Genomic DNA, 10,300 nt, shown 5'->3' on the forward strand with positions numbered 1-10,300 from the left:
CCATTTCAGTTGTCGAGCGGCGAGGCACACGCGCTAGGATGAGGCACTCGCCGCCTCCATCTACCTCCCTCAAAAAAGTTACCATCAAGGCGCTGACATCCTATATACGAGCTTATACACAATACACCTCATTAACGGGAGGGGGAGGAAGAGCAACAGCCATGAAAAGAAAAGTCAAGGAGCCAAATGGAATAAAACGGACAGAATTTACACCTGTGCTAAAAGGTAGTGAGCATGCATCTGTACCGCTGACAGCCTTTACTTACGGGGACTAAAGGCTGCTTTTCATTGATTTACAGCCAGGAAAGAAAAGCTGTATTTCACACAGGTCGTTCTGCACCGTGGCGGTGCGGTACGACTACCCCATTGAAGGGAACGGCAGAAGAGATGCACAGCAGGGGTGGCTGTGGGCACACCGTCACTCCTCCCAACACCCCTACTTTCTGTCACCTCGTTGGCTATAATCCCGCTGTCCGGCTCGTTCCGATAAGGTAACGTGAACCTGCTTTTGGAAAAAGTCTTCTGAGTGCCTGTGGTATTTTCTCTCATAAATACCGGCTCCTTTTAACCCCAGCAATGAGTAGCCAAGGAGCGATGACGGGGGAGGAAGGTGGGATTACAACCCCAGCGAAGCCAGCATAAACTTTTGCTGTTCTTATGGGAACCAACATTTCCACACACGAACTGCACCGCTTTCTCACCAGTTTAAACTAAATCCATACACAGGATCCTCAGGTGCCAAACTATCTCGCTCCCCAAAAGAGTTTGCCTTTGCTCAACTTGTCAGGTTTTCAAGTCCGCTGCACTGGGCGGACAGAGCCTGTGGTTAATAAAGATGGTAAAAATCAGCTTGACCTGCCCCTAAGCCTCTGACTTCTTTCCCAGGCACTCCACTTGCTCGCCAAGCAGTCCTTTTTCTTGTTCAACGGCACCATGACATGTCCCTGTATCTGCTCCATTACTTACTGGACTGGCACATCCTGACACTGAGAGAGCTGCTGGCAATGCTGGTGCCTTCCATCCCGAGCTCCCCAGAGGACACGGGAAGGCTCCTCAAGCAGAAAACCTGTGGCGGTTGGAGCTGTTGAGGCAGCACGCTCCTTGGTTGGTGTCCCTTTTGGATTTAAAAAAAAAAAAAAAAAAAAAAAAAAAAAAATCTTACTTCTGGGCTGAGCAATCAATCCCTGCGGAGCTCCTCCAGCACAGCTTTGGCAGCAGCACCCAAAGGGGGCCACAACTTCATCCTCTGGTCAAGACACTGCCAACAAAGACATCACCCTGGTTTTATTCCAGCAAGACCCCCGAGAGCACGCAAAGGCCGCACGCCTGAAGGGGCACGACGGGCAGTGCCACAGCTACGGCCAACAGCATCTCCACCACGCTCTGCACGCGTTAACACCGGGTACAGCGGCACCGCTCCGTTTACGGGCGCATTTAAAAAGAAAAAAAAAGCTAAGAGCACAGAAAAGTCCTGTCCATATTTTAGGCAACTCAAACATACAAAGTGAGAATTACCATCTCCTCCCTCTTTCTACAAAACTCAAGGCATGCAGCTGGACACAAGGGAGGCCCCAGCAGAAGCTGAACCGCTGCGGCAGCACGCGCCCGAGCTCAGAAATAATATACCCTGGCACTCAGCTAAGTTCATTAGCTCAAGCTCTGTGCCGTGTTAATTACTACTATATAGCTTTCAGTTCAGAGTTGATGTGTCCAACTGCCTTCTGTAGAGCTTGGGAAATGCGAGTTGGCACCTGCCAAGAAAAAAAAAGAGAAGCCACAACTGCAAACTAGTTCAAGTTTTCTGACATAAGATAATGCCAGCTTAATTTTTCTTGCATAGATGTAGCGTCGCACCAGACTTCTAGGAGGGAAAAAAGACGCCAAACCAAGAAACACAACAGAAGTTAAATGATTCACGTGTCAACATATTACAACCCAACCGTTACCAAAGTCCATCTAAATGCAAGTCCACCGATAACGAGATCTGGAGCGGTGTGTGTGTACATATATATGTAGTATATTATATATAAAATTATCTTGATTTCACAGGTTGGCCGCAAACCTAATCAAGTTACCTTCAGAGCATTCAAGTCCAACGTAATTCAGCATTTTTAACTTTACATTTTGCATAGAACGACCATCCCTAGGCAGGCACCAAGGCAGGGAGGTGAGTTCATTGGGCCCCGCTCAAGGTCACTCCTTATTTTCTGGTTTAACTCTTTGTCCTCTTTACTCTTTGTTTGGGCCTTGTCAAAACCCAAACCTTTCCGAACAAAAGCCGGTTTCCGCTCCCATATAAACTGGGAGATCAGGAATATGCGTGTGCCCCAGCAGCAGTAAGCCAGGAGGGCAACACGATGCTGCTCCGCCGCCGCCGCGCTTCACCGCCCAACTCCACCAAAAACCCCCCAAAAAGCCGGAAAACTCCGAAGGGCCACGTGCGGATCCCAGCCTTGCCTCGAGTTTCCAGTGGCTTACCCCAAAACGCGGGACCACCCGTGACGCCATCTCCCGCTTCCCCCCCCCCAGCTCTGCAAACCACAGACCCTTTGCACACCCGTGGGGGCTTCCCGCCGGTTTTTGGGCCAACGGGCCGCACCCCAATAACCCCCAAAAGGGTGTTTATTTAGTTAAATGAATCGCTTGAGGGTTTAATTAAGGGGGGGGGGGGGGCACGGCGGGGCCCGCGCTGCCGGGTCCCTGCCCCGGGCGGCCCCCGTCCCCGTTGGAAGCGCGTAAGAAGCGCGGGCCTGCGCTGCCGTGGGAACTCACCCGCGTAAAACCCGCGCACGGACAGACGGACGGACAGACAGACGGAAGCTTCGCGGAGCCGCGCCGGGAGGAGGAGCTGCGGGGCTTGGGGGTGGCGGCACGGCCACGGCCGTGGGGGGGGGGGGGGGGGGTGTCCCCACGCACCGTGCCCACCCCCATCCCCACGCATCGTCATCGAGACCGGTTGAAGAGGAAGCGCCGCCGCCGCGCGTTGTTCCCACGCGGGGGAAAAGGGAGGGGGGGGGGGTCGCTTCTCCGCCTCCACGCGTGGGGCGCAGCATCCCCCCGGGGGGGGGGGGGGGTACCAGCCGCCCCCCACCACACACCCACACACACCAGCGGAACCCGCCGCCCCGCTCCCCGCGCTTTCCCATTCCCCCACCAAACCCCTTTCCAGAGCGTGAAAAACAAAAAAAACCCACCCCCCCCAACCCCCGCAAAACCCAACAACTAAACCCCCCAAAGAAGAAAAAGCAACAAAAACAGGCGTGGGGAAGGGAAGGTGTGGGGCGGGGGGGGGGGGGGGGGGGGGCGGTTTTACTCACCGCGGTCATGAAGCCGTGCGGCCGGCAGCGCGGACACAATATGGCAGCGGGGGGATGTGTCAGGGAGCAGCTGCTCCCTGCGCAGCGGCGGCGGCACCGCCCTCCCCGCCTCCCCATGGCAACCGGGAACAACCCCCCCTTCTTCCCAATCACCACCCCCAGCACCAGTACCGCCTCCCAGTACCGCCCCGTCGGTCCCGGGAGGGGGGGGGGGGGGTGGGCGGCGGTGCCGGAGGCACCGCCGCCCACCCCCCCCCCCCCTCCCGGGACCGACGGGGCTACCAGCACCTTCCAGTCTCCGCATCCCCGAGCATCCTCGGGAAAAGTTTCCATACCCCCCCCCCCCATTAAAATTTCAAACATAAATCCTCCTTTTAGTTTCACTTCCCTTTCCTCTCTCACCCGCGCGCCGGTGTATTTTTGCCTAGTCCCCCGCCCCGCGCTTTTTTCCACACATTTTTCCCTCATTTCTCCCCTGACATTAAACCTCCTCCTCCTTTTTTTTCGTCCTCCTAACAAAGATGAAGCCGCCGCCGTGTTTGCTCTGCCTTGTCGCGCATTGTGCTCCCACTCGTGCCTTCGGCTTTAAGCTTTTCAGGGCGAGAACTTTGCTGTTTGCTTAGCGGGGCTTTACAGTCCCGCGTACACTTGCAGGTTTACAACATAATAAAGAGGACCCGGGGAAGTCGCTCGCAGAGAGAAATTTTGGTTTGCAGCCGATCTGCCGCTGCAAAAAAGTTTGTGCGCCCTTCCAAGGTTTCCTTGCCTTCTGAAGGACGCTCGGCTTTCGCCCGCCTCATGATGCATTGCAGTAATTTTATTTATAAGGGAGGACGGGAACAGGTTTCAAGGAAATTCCCCCACCCCATGTTAGCAGGAACCAGTTGTTGCTTTGTTTTGTTTTTTTTTAATTTGAAATAATTTCAGAGAACAACCTCTTGGGTTTTTTTAAGAGCGAGGATGAATCAGGCCCAGGGTTATAGCAGGCGGAATATTCTCCCAAGGGCAGAGGATCAAATCCAGCGGCAGGGAGGCTCAGCCCAGCACGTACAGGCTCCTTCCGCTGCGCCGTAAAGCACGACCGGCTTCAGACACGGAGTCCAACCGCACAGTTTTGACCAAAATAAATTGTTCTCTGCAACTTTCATTTCGCTCCTACCTCATTTCAACTGATTGAATACATTACGATTCATTCAACCTTTTCTTTTTACAGCTTCAGAAGTTACCCCAGGCCCTTCCTACCCTTTGGCGGACAACAGAAGTGCACTTATATTAATTATGTATTACTAAAGCCATCTAATGCTGAAAGCACCCTCCATTCCTAAACCATTAAAACCAGACTTAGCGCTGCTGGTACTAGCAACACTTGGCCCGTAACAGGCTTTTTTGCCTAAATTCCCATCCCTCGGCCGGCCAGAAAGCGTGCGCTGCAGCTTGCCTCGCTAGCTACCGCACCTCAGCTGCTTCAGAGGGAGGGGGAAGCGGGGGCCCGAGCAGAGCGTTGTTTGCCTGTCGGAATCAGGGTGTGTTGCTTTGCTTTTTGCCCGGCTGGGCGGCAACCTGAAAGAGAGCAAGTTTGAATCCGGGAGCCCTTCGGCTTCAATTTATTACGTGAAAGGTTCGGTGTGGGCCGCTGAGGGTGGTACCTGTTCTCAGCCCTTGATTGTGTTTACACCCTGGCCTTTAAAGCAGAGCTGCTCACAGATTTTCCCATTTACCCTTTAAAAACACAAGCTGAGTTCAGCAGGAATTTACTCCCTCTTAGCCTTTATCTTTTAGTGGAAGAAAAAAAACCAACAAACCAAACAAACAAAACCTAAAAAGATAAAAGCTGAAAGTGCCCCGAAGTCGCCACCCCCTCACGGAAACAAAAAATAAAACTTGGCCTTTGAACGGGCATTTTATTTAAACTAGGGCATAGCAAAAGAAATAAAAAGTTTCTACACCTCCTGAAAAATGTTGTCACCTTTATCTTCCTCCGGCCTCTCTACTACTCAAAATGCCCACAGTAGGGTTTTTTGGCTTTAAACCATACTATGTTGTTAAAAATCCAGCAACTCTGTATCAATAAAGGCAGTAACCAAGAGTTGAAGCTTTCTGGAGCACTGTCTGCATCAGGCCCTTACCTCCAACACCAACCAGATTTGCCTTTGCTCTTCTGCTGCCTGTGAAATGCCCGGTCGCTGCAGCAGTGGATTTGGGGAAGGGGGTCTGGGGAGGCCAAAGAAAGCCCAGCACAATCCCTAGAAAGGCTGCAGCTTTCTGCCTCGTATCATACTCATCTCAATCACATGCCGTAGGCAGAATTACGTCTTCTAGAGCTGCATGTACAGTTGCGATTCTGCAGCAGCTCGTCCGTGCAGTGTTGGAGGACCCGGAGCTGACCCAGCTCAGTCGGAGCACAGAGCATTTTGAGTGGGCATTGCCAGGTCAGGTACGAGGTTCGGGACAGGCACATGCCACAGATACGTGATTCAGCATCCCTAGCGTTACAGCGACGGTGGGAGGGTCGCTTCTCAAGGGTGTTCGCTTTCCCACCAGCCACAGCCCCCAGGAGCAGCCCTACAAAAACCAGCGCGTTCCTGCCGGAGCACCGTTTGCATCCTGGGGCATTTCCACCCTGCCTGCAGCAGCGGCCCGGATCTGCGCCTGGAGCTCACGCAGGAGCCGGGGCACGCCAGGGCTCCAGGCTCTCCTGGTCCCCACCAAACATACAGCTGGAGAGAAGGGTACGTGCCCTTCATGAACAGGCAGGGATGGTTCTGCACCATCGGCCTTTTTGGGTCATCATGACACCTCTTCTGATGTTTGCTTGCTCTGCCTGTCCCTGCCTGGGCTGACTCCTGACTAGTGACCTCAGCCAGCACGAGGATGCCTTCACTTAGTGCCCAGGCAGCTGCCGGATGATGGAGGAACCTGTGTTTGTCTCAGTCCTCCGGTGTCTGCGCCGAGTTTGGTCCCTGCTTCCTTACCATGATCCAGTTTGCCTGCTAAATCCTGCACAGGAACTGCGAGAGCAAGAGGGAGCGGGTGGTGGAGGGCTGGGAGCAACGGCATCGGACGGAGCCAATGCCACCCGTGTCATCCTGCCACGCGTTTGCTCGCCCCTGAGAAGCTGGAGAGCCACGGCGTGGAGGATGCCCTGCCAGGTTGCTTTCTGCAAAATCCCTGAAAGCTGCTTGCTCCCCAAATTTCAGACTGAATGTATTAAACCGTTGTTACCTGCAATTTACCCTGTCCCACGACGGAGGCCTGAGGCTGCTGGCAGTCCAAGCCCACACGCCGCTTTGGTCTCCCTCTTGCTCCATCTTGGCTTTCTGCTGCACGCAGGACAAGCACCGGAGCTACTGAAGGGAAACCTACAGCAACGCGGCAACGAAGCAAAGCAGAACTCGTCCAATAAATACGACAGGGACGTGGTGCTGTTTCCCAACACAGACCTTTAAAATAGGTGGGAGATGGTAGTCACGGTGCTATGCCGTGGGTCTCCGCAGGGCTCCCCGGGGTGTCCGTGCAGCATCTGCTGCAGCCCCCCGAGGTGGGAAGCGTGGGGAAGGCAGGCTGCAGAGGCGGAGGCAGGTGCTGAGGAGGTGGCAGGAGATGCCCTCCACCCTACCCTTATCACCTCCTGCTCAGAGCCAAGACGGACTCAGCAGAGGTTGCTGGTGCCTCCTGGCCCAGCTCCAGGGCTCTCCTTGAAGGTACTGCCCACTGAAGGACACGCCGTGCCTGCTTTGCCAAGGCCGCTCTCATCACTGCAGCTCTCCTTCCCAGCTCCTGCACCGTTTCTGCCAGAGGCTGGCTGTCCTCTCCCCTTCAGGGCACAGTCACAGCTCTGCTTGTCTTGTGCTCACCACAGGTGGTGAAGTGCAAGCAAAAAAAAAAAAAAAAAAAAAAAAAAAGCAGTGGTTTGGGGTTTTTTTCCTGCTCTGGGCAGAAAATAGGCCCTTCTACCTCCCCTACGTCAGGGTCAAAATCCTCAGACTTTCTCTCTTATTTTGATCCGAGGTGTTGATGGTAGGTGGCATTTATACATGCATCGTGGGATAAGGCTTTCCCCAGGCAGAGAGGATGGTCATCCAGACCTGGTACGTGGAGGACAAACGCACTGGGAAGACGAAACTTGCCTCCCAGCAGCTGCAGTCTGCCTCTCCTGAGAGGAGAGGACACGGCAGGGACTCTCCGAGGGCCACATCAGCCGGACCCGACCCATGCCACCCAGCGCCATGAAAGCACCTCCTCACCCAAGCCACTCACCCACCCCGTCATCCAAAATACAACGCGTGATCAGTGCTCTTAGGTGTGACCTAAGAGCATGGAGAGCTGGGAAGGCCAAGAAAAGAACTGCTAAAAAAGCAGAAGGGCAAGCGCTGGGGGTCCAGTGGCATGGACGTGTGACACGAGAGCCAGCGAGCCCCAGTTACTGTGCTGGGATTTCTGCCACGTGTGTGAGCGGTCGGCCGGGCTTCACAGTGCTTCAGCACTTTGCATCGTGAAACCGCAGGCACTTTGATTCCAGTGACCTACCAGCGGTGTACCACCCTGCGGAAAGCTGGCATAAGAAGAGTTTGTCAGGTTAATCCACCCAGGAACGGCGTCGTCTCCCCCGGAGGAGCAAAGCAGGGTGCTGTTGGCAGGCTCTGGCTAACCTTTGTTTCTGCCCAGGAACGTCGTGAGAGAAATGCCGGTCCGGCACCGGTTGGACACCTGCTTCTTCTAGGACTTCTTGTTGCAAGCAGCATCTCCGATTTGCATTGGCAGCTTGTTTGAAGTAATAACTTCAAAGGGACTTCCTATTTCTCCAGGTTGGTGTGTCTGCCTACTCAGCTCCCTCACCATAACTTTCTGCTTGCGGTTTCTGTCTGGGAATGCCTCCTGCTTTGCTCTCTCCTACCACCGGCCTCGTCTAGCATTTGATCTCTTCCCTCGCCCTAGGCAAAGCCATGAGGGATACGGTGCAGTGCATGACTCGTAGCATTTCTTCTCCCACCATCCTGCTGCCTGCCACATTTGCTCTGTCATCTCTTGCTACGTCCTGAATGGGACCCGGTGCTGAAGTTCTTGTTCAGATCTGGTTGTAGCTATATACAGACAGGTCCAAAGTCCCTCATATGCTGAATATGCTCTCTGCTTTTTTCTTTCCCCCTTAACAGCTCCTCCTAAGATTGAGGGTCTGTGAACATCGTCTGAGATCCTCTCTTCCCCACCGACTATCTCTGCAGTACAGATCCAGAGCTCAGACAAGCAGGTAACTATAAAGGAAGTCTTAGGAGCAATATTATCCAGCAAAATTAATAATTAGGTCCTTTCCCAACCAAAGTCACTGCACTGACCTGGAAGATGTTCAGTGCTGGTTGCAGTATTCCTCCCACGCTGCATGTTGCCTGTCCAAAACCAGAAATACACATTGAATCACCATCGAAACATTAAGACTCCATGATATCGGACATCCAAAACTGTTTGCAAAGGTAAGAAGGTATCTGTGTTAGAAAGAGCTTGAGATTATTGCTATGCTGGGAAACACTTTGGGTGGGAATATTGATCATACTTGCATCTGGTTGTTTGGTATAGCTTATGCTAGCTCAGGAAATGATGTAAGCCCCAAACCTGCGTGAGATGGTTCTGCCAAAACAGAATAGCGAACATTTTGCCAGTTTAGCTATGTCACTTGAGGGTGACTTTTTTTCAGACTTCTAAATGATACAGCTGGAATATCATCACAAAGACACCAGGCCGACGCAGCCTGGTTTGAAAGCTCATGCAGAAGTACCTACTCAAGAATGGATGAATCAACCACGGAGTAAAGCAAATGTGATCTTCCTTAGCAATGCATTTGGATTATAAATTTAGCACCATCATCTATTCACTCTTAAGCAGGAGGAAGTTTATCTGTAGACTTGCTATCCTCAACAATGGACGAGGAATAAAACCAGCATTTTTACTATTGAAAAGAATCTTGCATTTTTAAGAGATAACTTACCTCCCTCTCTTCATGGGTGATACAAATACCTTACAGAAAATAGTAGCAATTTCCTAAATAAGACCAAGTCAATTGTTTCTGTTGTGCACAAACAAAAAGATTCATGCCTTTTAGTAGATAGCCCACTATGTAATCCGCCAGGCTGAATTACCCGGAGATACTTTGTTTTGAAAGGAGTGCAGAAATCCTGCAGGTTTAATTGCCAATAAATCAGCATGACCTCCACTCCCTGACACTTTTTTTTTACAATGATCTTTTCAAGCAGAAAATGAAGAGACTGATTTTTACAGTGTGTGCATACTGCCTTTGGAGAGATAAGAGCAATGACACACACGCAGGATCCTCCATTAAAAGCTATCCTAGATAATGAAGGACTCAATCAATGGTGTGTTCTGTTTGCTTTCTGGTTATTTTCACCTTGTGTTATGGCGCTCTCTTTTTGTTATGATTAGGAGAGTACTTGCTTGTTTAACAATTGGCTTTCAACTTGTTGTGTCCGTGTATTCTGCAGTACTCGAAATGAATTTATTTGTGGTTTATTTTTATACCGATGCTTAAAATTTTAAGGCAAATGGCAGTAGTTCAAGTTCCAACCTGGGGTTAAATATCTGACTAAGGACTTTTTAGTTTAAAGAGAGCTTGAGGATTTTTAAAAGTAACTATTTTGATTTCCATGCAAAATGCTCATTATGGTGCCTCCCAGTGACAAAGGTTTTATGGTTTTACGTTATTATTCAAAAGAAAAGGTAAGATTTAAAGTCCAGCGAAAAACCTGAAATCTAGCCCCTGGTCTTACTGCACATTATAAGCTTTACTTCTCATATCAGCTTTTATTTAGCCTACTTTAATCCAAATATCTTCAAGCATTTGCAAGTACTTAGCTTCAAAATACCATCTGAGGCAGCTGGTTATTACAATCTCCTCTAACAGATAGGTGGGTTGATACAGGGAGGGACTGAGAGGTGAACAGCATCTCATTGATGCACCGTGGTGGGCTGGGGTT

The 10,300-nt window shown here is 51.5% G+C and overlaps 1 protein-coding gene across 8 annotated transcripts in view; it reads right to left on the reverse strand.

The window, feature by feature from the left end:
• The window catches only part of FOXN2 (forkhead box N2), a 37,022-nt gene extending 33,569 nt beyond the window's left edge, over positions 1-3,453 (reverse strand). For 4 of the 8 annotated variants that reach the window (XM_041128421.1, XM_041128420.1, XM_041128419.1 and 1 more), the window contains exons 1-2: positions 3,318-3,412; positions 967-1,114 (exon numbers count right to left, since the gene is read on the reverse strand). The gene's annotated coding sequence lies outside the window, so the exon portion shown is untranslated. Of the gene's footprint in view, positions 1-966; positions 1,115-1,162; positions 1,259-3,317 lie in introns of all 8 variants that reach the window. The other 4 variants (XR_005933843.1, XM_041128417.1, XM_041128423.1 and 1 more) reach the window with 4 other exon arrangements.
• Positions 3,454-10,300: the final 6,847 nt, after the last annotated feature.

Source organism: Aquila chrysaetos, chromosome 13, assembly GCF_900496995.4.
Source record: "Aquila chrysaetos chrysaetos chromosome 13, bAquChr1.4, whole genome shotgun sequence".
NCBI classification, from domain to species: domain Eukaryota; kingdom Metazoa; phylum Chordata; class Aves; order Accipitriformes; family Accipitridae; genus Aquila; species Aquila chrysaetos.